Genomic DNA, 18,483 nt, shown 5'->3' on the forward strand with positions numbered 1-18,483 from the left:
GCAGAAAGGCCATGGCAGCACCAGACTTTGTATATAAAAAGGGTTTAGGGACTGAAAATTATTTAGAAAAGGGAAGAGTGGGGATGACACAAGTTAGGAGATTTTTCTTAAGGCCAAGCCCAAGTTTCTACTTAAATCGTATGTCATTTAGGGAGTCAGAGCTGGGAGTTAGCTAGACATTATAGAGGAAGAGCTTAAGTCCTCCAAGTCATGTCCGTGGCCCTCTCAGCACCAATTTGGAAAAACCTTGATAAACTCCCACAAGGCTGACATGGAACGTCAAAGGCTTTGTAGCCTCATGTTGAAGCAGAAAACTTCTATAATCCAAGGAAAAAACTCACTTTTGCCACAATCAATCCCAAGTACTGACATAGCTGAAGTACTCAGGTTTACATGAATTCACAAAAAGAGTTTTCCCAGAGAAAAGATAATCAGTCATCAAGGTTATTTTCATCTTCATGAATATGTAGTTGAAATGCTTTAAAAATCAGAATAATCCGGGCGCCTGGGTGGCTCAGTGGGTTAAAGCCTCTGCCTTCAGCTTGGGTCATGATTCCAGAGTCCTGGGATCGAGCCCTGCATCGCACTCTCTGCTTGGCAGGGAGCCTGCCTCCTCCTCTCTCTCTCTGCCTGCCTCTCTGCCTCCTTGTGATCTCTATCTGTCAAATAAATAAATAAAATCTTAAAAAAATTTTTTAAAAAGGTGGCCAGATTAGGTGCCCATGAAAAGTTATAAAATGGCATATCTAGCCTTAGGCACAAAACAACATAACCCCAAACACTTAAAGTAAGTATGCCCTACCCAAATGAAGAGGAGGGTATAATTAAAATTCATGAATTTCCAGAGAAGTAGGCACAGGCATTTCAGACAGATAAATAAATTGGTATGAGACATGGGAAGAAGTTTAACTTAGCAAATAATGCCCAGAGGACACAAGAATCACTAGGATGAGAAAAGCATGCATACCGGGGCAAGTATGAGGTACAATGTTAAAGTTAATGGAGGAGTCTTGTTATATATGACATTAAGCGAAAATTCAGTTTTGCTCGAAACATCTATGTCATTAAGGCAAAATATGTGTTATGATTGTTGTTTTTTTTACTTAAAATATTCCCTATTATGTCCTTTCACGTTAGGTGAGATAACATAAATGAACAGACCTAAGAAAGCACAATACGATAGCAGCTTCACGGCAGGGAACTTGACAAGCGTGTGCAGGAATTCTGCCTGCTCTGGGACCTTTCCGGGCTTTGACCTTTGTTTCTGAAATGTCAAGGGATCTCTTGTGTCATCATGAGCCCCCTCCCCCAACCCCTCAGAGCTGATACCGTGAAATGGACATGAACTATGCCAAAAACGATAAGACCTGAGGATTGCTGAACACCACCAACTCTTCTGTCAACATTCCTGTCCTGAAATCTCCTTTTACTGAACAAACCTAGATCACCTTCCATTAATGACATGGGAGAGAAGAAAACTGAGGCAAACTGTCCATTCTCTCTCTCCAAAAGGTAGTTTTCAAGAGGGAAATGGAGAGACACCACCTGTGTAGTTTCTCCCGTGTTGTCTGGGTTCCACATTTTGCTCTGTAATTGTCACAAGTTGCTCCACCTGTTCATGATCAAACTGCCAAAAGGAATGGAAGCTCACCAGGAGCAAAATCTGGCTTTTCGGCGTCTCGTATATTCCCCATCACAAATTTAAGAAGTTAGCGTCAGCCTCCATGCAGAGCAGGAACTCAGCATTAGGCAACAGAGGACAGCCTAGTTTTGCTCAGATGTTTGAAAGAATGCATGGGTTGATCAGATCATCAAATGGACCACCAAGCTATGGATCTGATAATCACAGATTTCAATCACTTCGACTGTTGAGGAAGTCAAAATGACTAAACCACAAATTACCATATTAGCGCTTACCAGTTTCATGGCCACATACATGGAGTATTGAGATCTACCGCTCAGCAGTGGATTGGGACACCTGTCTAGTCAAACTGGAGTGGGGATGGATTTTAATCTCCACAAGGGCAGAGACTGTGCCTCTGTAGTCCACACGATTCCCCAGTACCTATCACAGCACCTGCCACCTGGTAGGTACATTCCATAGCTTGTCATTAAGATGATCGCCACCATTTCTTTCCTTCCTGGAATGCACAAACCATCCCCCTCCTGTGGGATGGTCCCTATTTCTCCAGCTCCTGGAATCTGGGATGGCTGGTGACTACTTTGATAAAAAAAAACATAGAAGTGACCTGCATGACTTCTAAGGCTATGTCTTTTTTTTTTTCTTTTAAAGATTTTTATTTATTTATTTGAGAGAGCGCAAGAGCAGGGGGAGCAGCAGAGGGAGAGGGAGAAGCAGAGAGCTGAGCAGAGAGCCCAATGTGGGACTCGATCCCAGGACCCCGAGATCACGACCTGAGCCAAAGGCAGATGCTTAACCAACTGAGCCATTCAGGCACCCGTAAGGTTAGGTCTTAAGAGGCTTTGGCACTCACAGGTGGACCGTAGAGCGCTTGTGCTGGGGGAAGCTGGTCCCAAGGTAAGAAGGCTGATTACCAAGAGGCCAAAAGGCTCTGAGGAAGCCCAAAGTAACTATGTGGAGAGAAAGAGATTCCTCACTAGCCCCATGCCAGACATATGACTCGGAAACACTTTAGCTGGCTCCAGCTACCATCGGACCGCAACCATATGAGGGACCCCAGGTAAGAACCATGCAGCAGAATCCATCAAACTCAAGAACCAAGAGTGATAATAATAAATTGTTGCATTAAGTCAGTAGGTTTTGGAGTAGTTTATTACACAGCAACAGATAACTGGAATAGTGTTCAATGCTTATTGAATAATTTATAAAAGCAGCCACTTAGAATAAAGGGTTCCCAAATGAACCCAATGAAATCCATTAAATAAATTATTAAGGTGATGTCAACAATGGTAAAGACTATCAGAAAATTGGACAACTCTGTGGATAATTAAGGCCAAGAGGAAATCTGTTACAGGGTAGAGAAAGTAATTTTTTTTGAGAGTGGAATTTTCCAGATTCACTAACCATCTTGACTACATTCATTAGATGATTGCTCAATGCTCTACTTCCCTTTACACAAAATAAACTCATGATTATGTTCCATCCATGATTCTAGGTGCAAAGTAAGAGAAAATATATTTACCAAGAAGGAACATGGGTAAACAAGGGAAATAGAATTTGCGGAGCCTGGTTTTTCTACAAAGACTCTAACTCTTCTCTCTATTCTTTTAATTTTATAAAATAGACTTCGGTCCAGGTACACTGTGTAAAACAACTAAATATAGCCAGAGATCAGGGTGGGTGGGAATGGAAAAGAGAGGCTAAATACTGGGCAGTAGCAGCTCTTACATCATCACATCCCCCATAATTGTGCTATTATGCACACAACACTTCAGCTAGACACGGTCACCACTTCATAATGATAAAAAGATTAATTAGTGACATGATCCATATCTTCACTTCTTTGATGGCTGTAAATAAGTCTGAGTCATTCTACTATTATTTTTACCATAGGCACAATAGTCTTACCCCTTTTTGATGAGGAAAATAAATACCAAGAGGATGTCTTTAATCTTCCACAGGGTTTTAACTTTGTGCCTTTCTAGATGAGACCACACCAGGGTCTCGCCCTCCCTTTCCTGAGTATCCTTTTCTTACGGCTGAACGGGTCCTTTCTAATACCCAAGTCTACCCCACCCCCACCTCACTTACACAATACTCCCCACTTTGCCCCAACATGAACTCACAAACCCCACATTCCCAAAGAGATCCCAGCTCTGCCAAAGCACAAAAGTCATGTTTGGAGCCAAATGAATAAAATATAGAAATACTTTGACTAACTCTACACAACCAACTTGATTATGTGTGTATATATGTGTGGGTGTATGTATATACATATATATGTGTATATATATGTTTGTTTTAAACTACATTGAGATATGCGTTATTGGCCGTCTCTACAGATCCAATAACCCAGATCATTACCAAATTCTCCACTTTTTGGCTGCGTGGACAGGACACAGAGCTCAAGCTGAAGGTCACCTGTGGAGCTTGGAAGACTAGAAAGGAAGACTGCTTAGCTGGAGAAGAAACTAGGGCAGCCATTAGAGAGAGTCATCAGATTCTGCAAACAGGACCCTTGAAATCTAACTTAAATACATGGGACTTTCTTATTTGCTAGTGATTCTGTTGTCATGCCATCCAAATCAATTCACAACAGTTTTTTGTCTGGTATTATCTAGCATTGGGGAATAGAGAATTGATTAAGATCTGCCCTCAAGAATCTAGAGAAAATGGGTTATGGAGGGATGACCACTTGGATTTACTCTAGCAAGCACAAGGAACATTTGTGCCTGACATTTTTTTGTTGAAACTCAACAAGCACCATCTTTGTCCTTCTAAGCTCCCCCTCTGTCCCATAAGGGCTGAAAGCCTGACAACTACATTCCCAGACTCCTTAGGCAGTAGTGTTTTGGTCCTCCCTGTCATTGAGAGAGGCTCTTGCAATCCCTGGAAGATGGAGGGAAAAGCCATGTCTCCCTATCAGAAGCTACAGGCAGGTGTGTGGGCACTGGCAGAAAGCAGACACAGGGCTCCGTGTCATTCTACTAAGCTTCACCCCCATCGGTGCTTCAGACAGCTGAGATCATTGGTGGCGATCTGACGCCCTGCTGATGCCTTCACTTCAGATCACCTGAAAGTCAGCTACAACGTCCTTGACCTTCATTCCCTGACTCTCACGGTGATTCTGGTCTTCTAATCCCTCTTACACTGAATTCCTCCCTGATGAAATACTTTGAGTACCATCCGAACGTGATAGGTATGTTTCAGTAATAAACACCACTCTGCCCCAAACCCTGAATACAACAAAATACAGTTCATTTCTTGTTCAGGTTATAAGCTGAGTAGTTTCTATCTTGTAGCTCTATCATCTGAAATACACCTCCTTCAAGATCCCAGTGGAAGAGAAGAAGAAAGAAACAGGAAACATACACACTCTTAACTTCCTGGACCAAAGGTGGCACCGTACTTATGTTTACACTCCATTACCAAGAATCGGTCCTCTGGCCTCAATTACATTGCAAGAGTGAGGACATTATGATCTTCCCAAGGGCCCAGGGAAGAGAGATCATTTGGTGAAGACATTACATGGCATCTGCCACAACAGGCTTCTATTTTTCTGACTAAACTCGCCTATAATAGTTCATACCAGATATGGTGTCCTGTAACAAAACACTAAAATGTGTGGCATTGACTCTGTGGTCAGGTTGCTAGAAGCAGATATGTTGGTCTGCATGGCTGGAGAGCCATTACATGCAGTGGAAAAATACTTGGCAAAACTGCTGCTTTTAGTAACTTGAAAGTCAGACCACATGACTCTTAAGCTTGTAGGTGAAAAATAGCATGTGTTGGTTGTTATTGGCTGCTTTGGTTACCATAATAGAAGAAGAAGAAATCAGGAAATAATGAACTCGGGGTGGGGGGTTGTGTTTTGTTTTGTTTTGTTTTTTCTTTAGCAAAGGTGAGAAGAAAAAGTAACTACGAGAGCTCCCTTCTGGTATCGATTTCTAGATTCCTCAAGGTAAATAACACTTGCTGGGAAAACAAACAATTCCCAACAGCTTAGGGACTAAACAAATGAACATGTATCTGTCACTCACAAAAAATCTCATGTGCATGTTCCTGGTTGGGCAGCTTCTTCTGGGCTGCTCTTCTCCAAGCAGTGATTTGGGAATCCACATTCCTTCCATGCTCTACATCTATGCATGGATGACATCAAAGCATTATCTCGCCAGAAGATGGACAGAGAGAGAACAGAGAAGCTACCTGTGTCTTAACTGAGCCCCAAAGGGACACATCTCTCTTCATCACAGTTCATATCCCGCTGATAGGAACCAGTCCCTTGGTCCCATATCACCGCAAGGGAGGCTGGGAAATGTAGTCTTCTCCAAGAATTTGCATCCCAGGAGCACCACCACTGGGCCGAAGGGGAGTTTGTATCTTCATTGGCCAGCTAAGCACCTCTCTTGGGGGACTGTGATGTTCCTTTCTTTTGATGCTATATCCTTTCTTTCCCCCACATTCACAATATAGCTTTGTGCTCCTTCTAACTCCTCTTCCCTGTCCCTTTTGACAAGTACTTTCTCTCTTTTGTCTTTTGTTTGCTTTTCCTTTCCCCTCTTATTTTACTGTTAAAGATAATGAATCTGCAGCATTCTACTGTCTGAGAAATTTCTAAGCATGAGGTCAGGAGAAAAAGATGGGGCTGTCATCTTGTCTGAATTGAGAAAGGAAGTCATCCCTGTACCTTTTCTCCTGTCTCAATTCCCATCTTATTCTCACTGTGGGAAGTGACAGGCCTGCAGAAGGGGTCGGTCAGAAAGATCTAACAGAGCCAACAAAATTATCTGCAAGGTTGGTGATGCTTTTCCTACTTCCTTGTTCCATGTTCTTTGGTGGTTTTTGTTTTTTCAGGGTCCGTGCTAGCTTTGGGATGAAAGTTTCAAGTGTTCATTTTTTTCTCTTTATTCAGTTTTTAATAGAGACTACCCTTCATTGCTGGATGAAAATGACAGACGTGATCCAGACGGTTTCAACTATTTGATAACACGATGAGAGAGGAGTTTCCTTCACTCACGGATGCAATTTTGATCCATTTTCAGTTTGAAGGCAAAAAATAAGCGTTTTTTGAAAATGTGAAATTTAAATATTTATGACGTGCTAATGCCAGATTCCTCCATAAAAGGTGGCCAGCCCAGGTCACTAGGGCTCCCTCACAGCCTACCTAACCCTATACTTTATTTGGTGGGGGTGGGGGGTGGAGGGTGGGGGGTGTGTGCTTAGGACAGAAAACTAAGGCCAAAGTTCCTAATCCAATAGTTCCTGTGCTTTGGAATCATCCCCAGTGTAGTGAGGATTGGCCTGCTCAGAAATTCGAGTTTTCTAACTTTAATTGGAATCCATGTCCAACAAGACCTGATTCTCTCAATTCTGTGTCATTATGCAGCAAAGAGTCCCAGGGAAGTCACGGCCTCTCAGCATCTTTCTATTTCTGTGTGTGCTCTCTTCTCTGGCGAGGTAGCTGACATGAAGCGAGAGCCCTGGAACCCTGACAAGCTCCTCGAGGCCCTTTTGAGTATAAGAGCGCTATATTTGGGGCAGCAAAAATAATAACAATACCAACATGCTTTACATCCTTGCCAGATATTGTGCAAGCCCTGCGTTATTTAATCCTCTCACAAATGTTACAGAAACAGGTATGAGGATTATCGTCCCTATTTTACAAATGGAGAAACTGAGGCTTGGAGAAATGAAGTCACTCTTGAGGAGCTATCGTTATTGATTTTTCCTTCAAGAACTTCAGCTTGATTCTGTTTGACTGTTGATCCACTCAACTACTAGTCTAATTCCATAAAAGAAACCCAAGGAGTTGGAATAAGGACAATGGGAGGAGGGTAGGTCAAGCCTCAGAAAATAAGGGGTAAAAATGCAAATTTCCACAGAAATCAATCATAACAATAATAACTACCAACATTTCTTGAACACTTGCTACATTGCCAAGCACTGCTCTAAATCTTTTATATGGATTGGGGTGCCTGGGTGGCTCAGTGGGTTAAGCCTCTGCCTTCGGCTCAGGTCATGATCTCAGGGTCCTGGGATCGAGCCCCGCATCGGGCTCTCTGCTCAGCGGGGAGCCTGCCTCTTCCTCTCTCTCTGCCTGCCTCTCTTCCTACTTGCGATCTCTCTCTCTTTATGTCAAATAAATAAAATCTTAAAAAAAAATCTTTTACATGGGTTAACTAATCCACGGAATCTTCATAACAACACTTAGAGATGAGTGTTATTTATTCCCATCATCCTAATTCTTTTTTTTTCCCCAAAACTGAAATGTAGGGGAATTAAGTTTCAGGATCACACAACCAGCAATTAGCAAGATGTAGAGGACTTGAAATAAGAACATCAAGAATCTATTTGTCCTCCATGGAGGTAAGAATGGGCAGACTGGAAGGAAACATAGCTCTGGAAAGTTCTTCAGCATAGCTCACCTTCTGTGACTCACTCACGCAGTCCGAACCATCCCTCAGGCAAAGCAGATCCAAGGCTCTGGTGCAACCTCTTTCCTCCATCTGAACAGAGGAAGTTTTGGATGATGGCTGTGTGTCCTCAGAACATCCCTCATCCCTCCCTCACCAGACCACGAGGGTTCCAGTGCCAAGGAGCTCTTCTGTCCTATTGAAAGCAAAGAATGGTTGCCTGTGAAATAAGTACAAAGAGCAAGCAAATTTAGTCAGTTTATGCAAAACACAAAATGGCATCTGCCATCTGGAAAAATACACCAAAGCCGTAAGCCGTCAAGCCCCTTTCAAGACTTTGGCATATAAAAGCAACATTTTTTTTTTTTTTAACGTCTGAAAGGTCCATGTGAACTCCCAGTTTCATTAAATATAATTCCTTCTTCCCCATTCCTGCCATTGGCCGGCCGCTCCCCCAGCACACACTCCCCCCAGTTGAAATATACACACATAGGTACATATTCTCCCCCTTCTCAGAGGCACAAAGATCATTGGGAGGGAGGCCTTGACAACAGAGAGCTTTCAAAGAGAACATTTTTTAAAAAATCACTCATAATTACCTTCTTCTTTTACATTTAAAGTGATTTAAACAAAAACACTCGCTTTGGTATTGCGTATATCTACGTATCTGGAAGCTAGTTTTTCACTGACATTCTAGCGGCCCCAGAATTGTGGGTTGATGCTGCTGCTGACGTCACAACCACAAACTCCTGCTCTTGCCTCCACCTGCGCTCATTTCAAGGCCTTCCAGCCGGCTGAGATCAAGGAGGGCGGCGCTCGGGCTTTGCCTGGGTTTCAGGCAGGGTGAGCGGGGCATCCAGGCAGAAACGCGTCCATCACAGAGGCATGGAAAGAAGATGCTGTCGGAGCTTACTTAAGAGTTATGGTTACCGGGGCAGGAGCTGAGACCTGGAAAATCACCAGTGAGGTGTAGCGGGAGGAAGCAGATCACAGCACATGGACTGAGAAGGGACTGAATCATGGCTGAGGATGAAGTTAAAAATGGGTTTGGATTTAAGGAGCCTAGAGCATGGTCAGAAAGAGCCAGTTAGGGGCACCTGGGTGGCTCAATGGGTTAAAGCCTCTGCCTTGGGCTCAGGTCATGATCTCAGGGTCCTGGGATCGAGCCCCGCATCGGGCTCTCTGCTAAGCAGGGAGCCTGCTTCCCCCTCTCTCTCTCTCTGCCTGCCTCTCTGCCTACTTGTGATCTCTGCCTGTCAAATAAATAAAATCTTTAAAAAAAAAAAAAAGAAAGAGAGCGGGAAGACAAGATCACTGACCAGCTCTTATGAGACGGTAACTAGAGGCAGGACGGGATTCCCATGGGGCAGCCGCTGTGAGATCACGGGCACAGCAGCTCTCTGAGGCGGGTCCTTTACGTCGGAGAAGACTGGGATCCGGGGAGGTAAGGTCACACCGCGGGTGGCAGGCTCTACATTTAAAGATGGGTGGTCTGATTGCAGAGTCCCTCCTATCACCACCCTGTTTGGGGGCCTAGCCTGTACGTAGAGGCCAAACAGGAAAGATACATATCCCAGGACTATGAATTTTCTCCTGGTTGTCAAATGACAGGCAACGTTTACTTCACATACTGCTCTATATTTCTCTATTCTCTACGATAAAAAAATTTCAAAGATTACTGGGAAAAGAAGCTAAAGCGTGCCTCACGTGAGGGAAAGAAGCTAAAATTTGGTTAATGAAGAAAACTTGTGTTCTCAGGAACAGAGGAGCCTCTGAGGCCGGAAGCAGGCGCGAGGATCTGAGTGGCAGCCAGGACTGGTCCCGGGGCTGTTCGGATCAGATTTCATCGCTGTCTGTGACCGGGATACACCTTTTATCTGCAATCTTTCAGCTCTTCCTAGGCCGATGCCCTTCCAAGGCCCAGGGTGATTCCCAAGGTTGGACCTTTGAGGGGAGGGGAGGGCTGTTGGGGTGGGAGGGGTGCGGGGGGTGGGGTGGGTGGGCAGGGGTGATGAGCTGGGAGCAGTTTGCATCTTCAGGGCTGACCTGATCAGAGCATCAGATTCTGCCCCTCTTTCCTTAGTACCATGCGATCACGTGTGTTTGGTCCCCCCCACTGAGTCAGGGTCATCCCCCCCCTCCCCCCCCACTCAGAAGGGCCCGGTGACAGGTTACTTTCTAGTTGCAACAAAATTAGGGAGACACAGTGAAGTTTCCTAAAAGCTGGTGTGTTACACATAACCTGCTTTAACAGAAAGAGGCATGGCCGGGAGTCTGCCAGAACTCCCTTAAAACCCTAGCTCTGCTACTTATCAGCTGTGTGACCGTGGACAATTTATTTAACCACTTTGGTCCTCAGTTTCCTCATCTGTAAAATGCAAGATGCTAGTTAGAAGGACTGGATTGGCTCAGTATATTACAAAAATAATAATTATTATCATACTACACTATTAATATTATTACTATATATTATTAATAGCATAGACTATTAATAATAACAATTATTATTAATAATTAAATTACTATACTATTCCACTGTATTATTACTATCATCGGCGACAGTGATAACATCAGATTCCCTCACGGTAGAAGACCTGCTCCTGCCACTTCTGGGACGTTGCCAAGTTGCTACAGAAATGATGTGACAATGGACTCCAATATATTATTGAAATGACATTCTCCAACTCCAGGGGCTGAGGAGCTGGTTGCCACCACAGAACCCCCTTTAGGCCAGTCTTTTGAGTGTCACTTACACCAGTTTGGAAGTAATCTGCCTGCTCGCCCTTCCAGCAAAGGATGTCATGATCAGCTAATGGAAAGTGACAAGAAGGGATATAATGAATGAGAGGGAGTTAAAGTTTGGGATAAAAAAAAAAAAAAGAGCCTTGTTCTTTTGGGGAATGCACAATGCTAAGCATACCATGTTAAATCGTGCGTGTCAAATAATGGACTAATTAAGAATCTTCATCCAGTTTTTTTTTTCACATCTCATTTTTGTTGTCCTTTCGTAGATGTATTTTTCAAATTAGCTCTTAGCTCTTTAAATAAGTACAAAGCGGAGAGCAAAAAAAAAAAAAAAAAAACTTGTCCATCAGAGAAGCCAAAGATAAATGTAAAAGGAAATGCACCAGGAATGGAGATGAGGGCTTTGCAGGATATGTTGGGAAGTTTTATAATCATAGCAGCAACTTCTTAAATAATGGAATTTAATAACATATAATAAACTATGATCTAGTAGAACTCTGATTCAATCCCACTAATTGTTTGAGCCAGCGAAATGAAGGCAAAGTTTATCGTGCCAACACGCTGCTAATGCCACTGAACACCGCGGGGGACAGACAATTGTTCCCAGCTGCCTACCTCCTCTCACCCAGAGGGCACATGGTCGCTGCCCTCCAAACACCAGGCTGAATCCCCAACTTTCAATGGCAATCCTAGTTCTAGGACTTTAAAGTCACAGAATGTAATTTTTGCAATCAACAAACTATTGTATTAAGCTGAGAACAGAGGGATAACTAGATACAAAGCCTCCAATTAGGTTATAAAAAATAATAACCAATATGCTTTCACGCTAATGCCAAAAAGTACAAAAACCTATAATAAATCTAATTGAGCACATGATCATAAGCACTGTTTTTCTACCTACATACTTCTGCTATATTAAGGTATACTCCAAATAGAGAAACACTTTTTTTTCATTGTTATTGAAAAGGGTGCGCTTTTTTTCTTTTTAATTTGGATCATTTTACCAGTATCAAATAATGGGAAGGTGTAACGGAGGAAAATGTTTTTTCTCTGTCAGTACTCATTGATTATGTTTAAGCATTAAAAATGAAGAAAGGAATTGCAGCAATTATCTGGATAATTCAGATCTCCCCCAAAAGATTAGAGGTCTCTAATAAAAACATATTGTTTTTGCCTGAATTATTCAGATAATAGCCTTAGTTTTCACTTTATAAGTGTGGACCAGGCTATTGACGAAAAATCTTTTGTAATCATTTAAAGGGTTTTTTTTTTTTTCAGGTTTTTCTGAAAATTCAGAGTATGATTTCTTTGTACCTAAACTTGAATGTGCCTCAAAAAATACAATCTAAAATTCTACAAAACATTTTGCAAAGCAGCTATTTAAATTACTAAAAAAAAAAAAAAAAAAAAAAAAAAGACAACAAACGTGCAAAATAGGTATTCCCTTCCCTTTCCCAAAGAGGTCCATGAAATCTTGGTGACTTTTGGGGGCAAAAAGGGGAGTGAAATACCTCTGTAAACTGAGAGTCTAAAAACAGGAAAATTAGTCTTGTGCCACGGCTGTGAGCAGCTAATAAAGAAAACATCGTTAGAAGAGATTAAGGTTCAAATCAAGGTCAGAAAAGAGACTGGTTGAGGGAAAATGCCATGTCCCAGTGCGTAGCAGTTTAAGTGAGACAGTTTCCCCCTGAATCAGTCTTAGGTTGAAAAATTACACTGTTGGGGTTAATAAAGAGGCTGGGCATTTGTTTGGACTGAGACTTCAATTAAAATGTTATTTGGGGCAGCCAGAGCTAATGTCTTGCTTAGAGGTAAACTGAACCGCCTTTTAAGAGGTTGGAGGAAAAAAAAAAAAAAGAAGCAGCAGCAGAAGAAAAAAGACCACCTAATCTGTCAAAGACCCTGAATAACTGGCAGGAAGAATTGTGTTTGCTGGACCTGTGCCCAACTCAGCAGTGAGCATTCTTAAGGGTTTTGTGACATCATCTGGGACAGCTGAGGTTTTCGGAGTTTGTGATGGTTGCGCTAGGTCAGGAGTCTGCCGTTCAGCTGAGCCTTCTTTGAGACAAAGAAAAAAATCTGGGTGGTGTAATATGCCAAGGTTTGGGCTTGGTGTTTTCGTTTTTGGTTCTGGTTTTTAATGCCCCAAAAGAGGTGGGACCAAGAATTCCAGGTCTTAGTCTCATGATTCTAGCCCAGGAACAAAAATTGTTGAATACAGGTCATTGAATTTCTCTGTCCATACCAATTTGCCCACAGTTCAACAAAACCACCAAAGTTTGCTTTCACTTCACTTCTTTAGGGTAAGTGAAAATCCGCCCTGAATAAGCTCCTCTCCTCTGTATTCACTCCTGGCCTCCACCGGGATTCATTACACATGTTTGCTCTGGCCAGCATCAGGCATACCTTGGTCAACAAAGCAGACACGTTTTCTAGCCTTTATGAGGCTTAGAGCTTGAGGGAAGGGAGCGCAGTCAATACGTAGAAAGATAAGTAAATATATAATTACAAACTGGTAAGCTTAAAGGAAACAGCGCAAAGCTGGGAATAGAGTCCTTTTCTTTCCAATCTTCCTCCCCCGTCAAAGCCCTGAGCAGCAACTGCTGGAAACCCTCTGGTTAGAGCATGGGGTGGTTGGGGAGCTAGTTAATGGTAGATACAAACTATGTGACTCTCTGTTGGGGAGTCTGGGATCTGGTTGTGGAGATAAACAGTGTGATACACGGAGAGAAAGGGTTGGGACAGACGAAAACCGTGGGGACTGGAGCCAAAATGAACTTACAGAATGGACTTTGGGGTTTTTTCTGTCAAAAGAGTGGTACAAACAAAGCAATGAGCTCCTATATATAAAGGTGCAGAACCAGAAAAGGTCCCTGGGGCAGGGAAAGACACTGCTTTGTGGGAGAAGTGGGGCCAGGTGACCACACCATAGGAAAGGTGTGCTGGGTCCACAGAAGAACATGGGAACCATCCCGATCATGCACTTCCTTTCTGCTATGCAGTTCTTTTTTTAAACCAAGACAAGAGAATGGACCCAATTAGTCTGACTCTCAAGTCACACTGAGCCCCAAGGTCCAGTTCTCTCCAAAGTAGAGAAAAAAAAAAAAACAAAACTGTGAGAGCATGAATTTCCCACCTCCACCATTCCACCCAAATTAAAACAAAATAGAGCTAATGGAATAGGTTTGGTCTTCAGAATGGTCTTTAAGACAGGGTTGGTTGAAAGAAAAGTGGCAGACCGTGCCTTAAGCCTGAGCCCCACCGCAGCATCATGCAAAATGGGAAGATAACGCTGTGAAAGGAAAATGCCAAAAATGAGATCATTGCAATGGGAACAAGGGAACCAGCAAGCTGAGAAGTAACACACCATCATGAGTACCACGTCTGTCCAAGTTGTGGCAAAATCTGCCAAGCCCAGATTGACTTCATTAGTCACTTAGACGCACAGAGATCACAAAAAAAAACCCACCCTCCTCCTCACTGAGAAATAGTTGATCATTGGCATAAATAGAAACCGATTAGAACACCAATTCTTCAAAGCATAAACATTTCATTCACCAACCAGTTGCTATTTTGCCCGTGGCAATTAAGAAAGAACATGTGCAACGTTACCACCCCAAAGGTGTGATTATAGTCAACTTCAACAGGGAGTTAGGTTTGATGTGGATTCCTAGCAAAAGTGGAGTGAACACGCAAGACAACATCTTCCCAGACACAGTCACGGAACTTGGAGAGAAGCAAGCACTGCTCTATTAGTCTTCTTCAGCCCTTCACTCCTTTCGGTCTACTGGAACCAACCTGATTTTCATTCAGCAATTCTTTGTCAGGTACTTTCTAGATGCCGAGCATTGTGTTGGCCATTGGGAATTCTGCACTGAACAGGACAGCCAGAAGCTTGCCCTCTTATCCTTCCCAACTTACCTTCAGCCCGCTCTGCCCCGTACCCAGCTTAACTATTTTCCAGAGTTTTCAACACAGCCTGATACCATACCCCATCTGTAGGCACCTCTCACTCACTGCCTCGCTCACGAGCTCCACGGACAGAGACTCTTTCTGTGTGGCATTCCCGACATCTAGGCCACATCAAGGGCTCAAAGAATATTTGTTGGATGAATAAAGCTTACGTTGTAATAATTTATTGCAATTATGGTGAGCAGAATAAAAGAAAACTCTAGCTGATATGAGCCTGTTATCATTCAAGTGTCTAACTTAGGAAAAGAGGGAGGCCCTTCCTGAGCAAATACTTTGAAGTGGGCCCCCTAAGGTGGGGAGTCCGTCCGGAGGAAGGGTTGGGGATACCTTGTGCGCACGTGCATGGGCAGCCGCCTGTACAAGGGCGCTGGCGGGCAGGGAAGTAGCAGGAGTAAGGCCAGGGACTCCGAGACGCGGGGAGGACGGACAGTTCCAGGAGATGAGGCGGGAGCCCAGGACAGAAGCCAGATTATGCAAAGTCTTGTCAGGCACATTCAGGATTTTGGACTTTATCCTAAGAGCAGTGCGAAGAGTTTTAGGCAGTGACACGATCACAATTCCCAATTCATGAATCTCTTTAATAAGCACAAAAGCAAGCATTTAAATCTGAGCCCTCTGAAACTGACTGGGCGTAAGAAACAACTGGAATTTTCAGCATGCTTAGAAGAGGGAAGTATGAAGACCTAGTCATGTCTACTGGGTGTATACCAGAGGTGCCACATTATAACAGGCCACAGCTAACAGATGGGGGTCTTGATTGGGTTTGTTTTGGTTTTTAAGGGACTGTAATCTAGCTACAGAAAGCCAGTGAGCACCCAAGAAAACTAAAGGAAACTAAGGAATCACACAAGAACAAGTCTGCCTGTCCTCTGCCTGTGTTGAGGCCACCACAGCCACATCTGGCCCTTCCTGGTCTGGCAGGACAAAGGTTGGCTCCTCTTCCTCCTCCAGGCCTCCCGAGGAGGCTCTGAACCCCACTGCAAGAGCCCACGTCCAGGTCGCCAAGCACAGAAGCAGTGTGTCTCCTCGGTGACACGCACGCGCTGCCCGCCATTCTGTCCCTCACTCCACCATCATGGTGTCTCACCTGGGACCCAGCCCCAGGACACGACACACCCAATCAGTGCCCAATAAATATTTGTTGGATTAATATTAGAGTGCGTTGTGACATCCTTTCCTTACGGCTCTGCTGCAAACGCTTATGGAGTGCCTACTTTGTGCACAGTGTTGAAGCTTTTCATGCCTTCTCATTTAATCTCCACAACAACCTCATAAGGCAAGTATTATTACGCCCAGTTGGCAGACAAGGAAACTAAGGCTCAGAGAGGTATGGTGACTTGCTTAAGATTTCTCTCACGGTACAACAGGGAACGCACTTCTGTTGCTCTCCTCAGCCCATGGTCTGATTAATTAACTGGGCTTATGCTCACCTTCTCCCTGAAGGCTTCCTTGATACTCCTTGCTTCCCCGAAGCTAAGCCTCGGGGCTCCTAAAGTGTTTCGTGTCAACATGTATTCATAACTCTCTGACCTAATGTCTTCCCAGCCACCCTGTGACTGCCTCAGATGGGTCTGACTTATCATTATCATCAATGCTGAGCACGGTGTTTGGCACAGGATGTGGCGGTAAATTAATATTTGTTCAAGAATAAATGGATGGATGAATAAACCCAAAGGCAATCTCATATAAATTCTAAATTCGCCCTTTAAGAAGCTCATTAAGAAAATACATTATACACACACCCTAACAGATAAATTGAGGAATGAACATTCATGTTGACAAAAATTCAACACCACCTACCCTTTCCTCTGCTTCTACCCACCGCAGTGGTCCTTTACGTACTGGTTTCTCTGGTAAATTGAAAATTTGGTTTATTTTCAAAATTAGAGATGCCAATATTGTGCCATGACATAAAGAGAGAAAAGGGAATCGTGAAGACATGTGTATGACTACGTATGAGTCATGGGTCCACGCACAAGCTGAGAGGTCGCGTGGTAGGAGCAAACAGCAAAGGGAATTATTCACTGCCCCCTGATTTTTCCCTCAGAAGTATAGAAAGAGCTTTATTTCATTTAAAAAGGAAGAGGGGAGATATTGTTTTTTAAACTTGGAATACACCCTGTAGAAATATTTCACATACAAAAGCTAAACTATTCCCAACCAATCACAACTGAGAAGTTGGAATCTCCACGACGAGATTGCTACACTAGAAACAACATGTTTATTAGCTCATAAAAGACATGTCACCGAACAATTCATAATAGGGGGTCTGAGGGAAATAACTCACCCATTGTGAAGTCAATGTTCAAATCAATATCCCTTGGGGAGAAAAATATTGCTCATTGATGGAGATTGATTTTTCTTTTTCTTAAGAAATTCTCGAGGGTTAAACAACATTTTTTTTCACAGTGAATGTAACTCAACATGCAGATGTCAAGGTCTATGTCTCCCTATCTTCATTAATATGATACTCAAAAATTATTAGTGTAATTATAAATACCTTTCCACCTGTTGAAAAATAGACTCCAGTTTCATTCTTTAAAATCTCATTTTAATATCCAAGCAACATGACCACACAGCAACTTGATTTATGTCCTCTGCTTCACTTAACAGCATTCTTACAGGCAAGATAATACTTTTCCATATTATAAAACAATAAAAAGTTAACAGAAACCCCAAGAAAACTGGGTCCTAGATTTGTTTACCTACGAATTCAGTGACTAGTTTTGAAAAAAAAAATCTGTTTTTCTTCTTACCTTTCCCATTCCCACTTGTACCCCCAAATGATCATAGCAACACTGAATCTAGCCATTTACTAACTGCCTTCATGAGAGCAAGAAATTTTAATCGGCAAACAGAAAAGAAGGCTGGGTCTAACTGGTTTTATATTTAACATGTTGCTTCAAGATGATGAATCTTGGGGGTGCCTGGGTGGCTCAGTGGGTTAAGCCTCTGTCTTCAGCTCAGGTCATGGTCTCAGGGTCCTGGGATCAAGCCCCACATTGGGCTCTCTGCTCAGCAGGGAGCCTGCTTCCCTTTCCCTCTCTGCCTGTCTCTCTGCCTACTTGTGATCTCTGTCTGTCAAATAAATAATAAAATCCTAAAAAAAAAAAAAAGATGACTCTCATAAACTTATTTATAAGGCTGTAGTTTGCTTACATTTTTTTTAAATTCATAGATTGCCCTCTTGGGCCAAATGTGTGACCAAAAGAAAGCTTGCCTTCTAAACCTTTTGAAACTCAGAAGTTGCATAAGAAAGGACAGATGGATGGTTTGGGGAAAAAAGAAATGTCATTCAATTAATGTTTGTTGAAAAGGGTGTCACAGATCATTGGCAGAATTTCCACTCATTGGCAACTCCCCCAAGCAGCCAACGATTAATTGAGCACCCAGACTACTGAGTTCTATTAGGGGAGGAGAATGATGTGTTGGTGATGACAGAGGCAGAGCTGGGGAACCAACAGAAGTGTAAATGGATGACCCATCTTTGACAATGTAGGAAGAACATCACTGATACCTTAGTAGCCAAACATTCAGTTTTTGTTATTTGGGGGATGGAGATGGTTTCATTATCAAGCCACATCCTTATACCCCATTTCCCCCCCGTGTCTAAAAGAACAGATTTCTTAAATGGCTTGAATAGACAAAATTAGGAGAACACTTCAAGGACTGGCACCCAGTCATGACCTACAGCTTAACTTTAGGAAAAAT

At 43.0% G+C, this 18,483-nt stretch overlaps 1 long non-coding RNA gene across 1 annotated transcript in view; it reads right to left on the reverse strand.

The window, feature by feature from the left end:
* Nucleotides 1-8,153, reverse strand: part of LOC122918134 — a 28,767-nt gene extending 20,614 nt beyond the window's left edge. The window contains exon 1 of the long non-coding RNA XR_006386561.1: nucleotides 8,068-8,153. This is a non-coding gene — a long non-coding RNA (uncharacterized LOC122918134). The remainder of the gene's footprint in view (nucleotides 1-8,067) is intronic.
* Nucleotides 8,154-18,483: the final 10,330 nt, after the last annotated feature.

Source organism: Neovison vison, chromosome 10, assembly GCF_020171115.1.
Source record: "Neovison vison isolate M4711 chromosome 10, ASM_NN_V1, whole genome shotgun sequence".
NCBI classification, from domain to species: Eukaryota; Metazoa; Chordata; class Mammalia; order Carnivora; family Mustelidae; genus Neogale; species Neogale vison.